Source organism: Fukomys damarensis, unplaced genomic scaffold (genome assembly GCF_012274545.1).
Source record: "Fukomys damarensis isolate Sample0158 unplaced genomic scaffold, DMR_v1.0_HiC HiC_scaffold_11, whole genome shotgun sequence".
In the NCBI taxonomy this organism is placed as follows: domain Eukaryota; kingdom Metazoa; phylum Chordata; class Mammalia; order Rodentia; family Bathyergidae; genus Fukomys; species Fukomys damarensis.
In genome coordinates, this window is record NW_022900923.1 from 40,931,895 (window position 1) to 40,935,391 (window position 3,497).

Consider the following 3,497-nt stretch of genomic DNA (forward strand, 5'->3'; position numbering starts at 1 on the left):
TCTCTCTCTCTCTCTCTCTCTCTCTCTCTCTCTCGTTCCCTAAGGCATTATTTTTCAGTATCTGGATTTTAAATCTCAGAGAGACTCAGCTGTTGCTTTCCAATCTGCCATTTTTCTGGAAGTCTTCACTGTATTTTTGGCTTCTTTTGGGACCTGCAGTCATAGAATCAATCCAGCAAGTCACTATTTTCTCTACTTAATTTATGGCCTGTGGGTGTGTAATGTGCCCGACCCTGCTCCCAAGGCCCCTCTGTCTGTACACCAAAGGCTGTGGCAGCTGCTCACACTGGTAGCTGGGGAAAGCAATCAGACCGCCGGTCTCTGTGGTGGATGCGGTGGGATGGCAGATCAAACAGACTGCTGGACTAAATGCCAGCACTTTCGGATCCAGCCACCCCTGAAAGCCACACAGACCAGGCCTGGCTTTTCACTACAGAGGGCAGAGCCCTGTGTGCTTCCTGCCCCAAACCTAAACTTCTCAGAGTGCTTCTGTCTAGGCTGCACTCACCGTGATTGTCCCTTCTGGCTGTCTCTCACCCAGCCATTGTGGTAGGTAACACTGGAAATCCTGAAGTTGTCCTGCAGTTCTCTCCTGGCTCAGTCTTAAACAATCAACACCTTCCCCAAGTGGCTCCTGATTTCTGGAAGTGGTGATGCGCGCCTGTAATCCCAGCATTCAGGAGGCTGAGGCAGGAGGCTCCCTTGTGAGTTCGAGCCCAGCCTGGGCTACATAGTGAGTTCCAGATCAGACTCAACTACCTAGTTTGTGAGACCTTGTCTCAAAACAAACAAACAAAAAAAGGTTCGTGATTAAACCCTCTCAAACATGACAGGTGCAGCCCTGGATTTCTTCTCTAAGTCTAGCCCGCTCAGTGAAAGGCATCACTCTGAGTAAAAACTCACACTGTTTTTGTAGTTTGGAATAGCCCCAGGCTTTTCTTGGGGCCAGCATTGCTGGCCTGGTCCACTGTTTCTCCCTGGAGCTGCTGACCCTTGGAGCTTACTTTTCTCTCCCCAACCACTGGCCTGCATGGTCAGGTCAGGCAGTTGACCAGCACTGCTGCTGCCCCATGCTGAGGAGAAACAAGACGCAGAGTGGGCTCAGGACTGAGTGGCAGACGTGGCCAGGACACAGAATCTACGGGCGTCAAGTTGGCAGGGACAAATGTGGCTCTGATGTTTCAGAATCTATGGGTCCCCAGGCCACCTCCTCTTCAGCTGAGCTTCCCTGCAGGCATGGGCGACTCAATCCCTTTAAGTTGCTAAATTGCCCAGGCTGGGCCCAAACTTGAACTCCTCCTGCCTCAGTCTCCCAGAGTGTTAGGGTTACACGTATGTGCCACCAAAAGTCATTCTTTTATAACCTTTCTAAAAAATCGCCCTTAACATCTTAATGTCTCAATGTTGCTCGATTTAAATAACATGTCTACACATAGCTTTCATTTGGCTTGGACTTTATTGCGACTTTTATGTTTATAGAATTACAGCTTTCTGGAATTTTTTGGCCATTAGTTTGGAATGTCCCAGATGTGTTACATTCTAATAATTTAAAAGGAAACAAATAATGAAAGCCCGCTGGAGAGGCTGGCTTCCGCTGGAAATGTCTCCTTGCCACAGAGGCCTCCTGAAGCTGTGTGCTGTGCGTTGTCACAGCGCCATCTACAGCCCACGTCTGAGGCCAGCCAGACACCATGGGACAAGAGCCTTCCTCACATTCCTAGCCAGAAGCCAAGGATAAAGTGGTATGGGCTCACAGTGGTATGGGCGGGGAAAGGGATCTATCGGCAGACAAAGGATGTAGGAAAGACAGAGTTTGTTCAATCCCTGAGCACCCTATGGAGACGGACAATGAGCGAGTATCCAAGAGAGGAACCCACAGCCATGGTGAGATTAGGATTTTTTTTTTAAAGGAATGAAGATTGGGCAACAGTCTGACTTGGCCGATGTAGATATCTTAGAAACAGATTTTTCCAGGGCATCCTGTCCTTTGCTGGTCCTGCAGGACACCTATATTGTAACTAAAGTGGGACATCAAAGTTGCAAATTGTCAAGGCTGGGTGGTTAGGTCTCACAAAAGGCCCTTTAGACTTTATAAGGACATCTTTGTGTTTTAACCTTTTTGAGAAAGACACAACTTTAGCTCAGGGGCAGAAAGGATAGTTTTTTGTTTGTTTTTGGTTTTATTTTTTGAGACAGAGTCTCACTACGTGGTTGAGACTAACCTAGAACTCACTGTGTAGCTCAGGCTGGCCTTGAACTCACAGCGATCCTCCTGCCTCAGCCTCCTGAGTGCTGGGATTACAGGCATGCGCCACCATGCCTGGCATGCATTTACTTTTCTATCTTGGGCTGTTTTTAGTCCTCCTTAGCACGTCCTTCACGACTGCCCAGTATGTGCTGGGCAGAGGTGTGTTACAAAGAAGTTTGGGGCTGAGAACTTTAACCCGTCACCACAAAAAGAAGAAGTATCACAACTCAAACAGGGTCATACCCTATAGCCATGGATAACATTCTCTTCCTCCAGCAACATCTGGTGGGAAGACCAGGCTGTCTCCCCCTTGTACACCCAGAACACCCTCTCTCTCCTTCCCAGATCACAGAACATGACCTGCCTTCTGGTGTGTGTGCTGGACTGCGAACATCACAAGGTCGGTGCCAGGCTTATTCCAGTTGCATTCCTAGCACTCAGCCTAACTGCTAGTGTGCACGAGATGCTCAGCCAAAGTGTATTCTGTCAGAGAACAAGGGGCTTCAAGGCAGGTGCCTCGAGCTTCTGACAGTACCGGGCACTATGCTCAATAATACAGAAAAGCAGTTTTGCAAAGTTTCTGAGGCAAGAGGACAGCAAGTTAGAGCTCAGCGTGGGCAACTTAGTGACTTAGCAAGACCCTGTCTCAAAAAAAAAAAAAAAAAAAGTCTGGGGACTATAGCTCAGTGCAAAAGACTTGGTTCAGTCCCCAGTACGACACACACACACACACAAAGCAAAAAAAAACCTTGACACTGAATTTACATGTAATTTTTAAAATCATCTAACAATCATTTCATAAAATATGTTTGAACGCTATAAAACTAGGAAGCACATAAAAGGATATAGTTTCCGTTCATGAAAAACTCCCTACGTTGTTCTTAAAAATCTGATTTTCTAGCTAATCTATTCGCAGAAATGTCATTACCATCTACTGATATAAAGAGAAGAAGTGCGGCGATGTCGCTAGCTCAGGAAACTGTACCATAGCACAAGGGCAACACGAGTGACAGCGACTCCTAGTCCGGCCCGCGAGGATGGAAACCGGAGCCCTGAGGCAGCGGCCGGGAGAGGGGGCCCTGCATCTCCACAGGGTTTTGCTGTTTACCAAGTGCGCCCGACACATTACCTGACTGAACTCTCATAACTACCGACTGAGACAGGGAGGCATCATGACTCCTAGTTTACAGGTGCAGAAAGAAAATGATCCCGGTGCTCCCGAGGCCAAGCACTGCTGTACCCGCGCTCG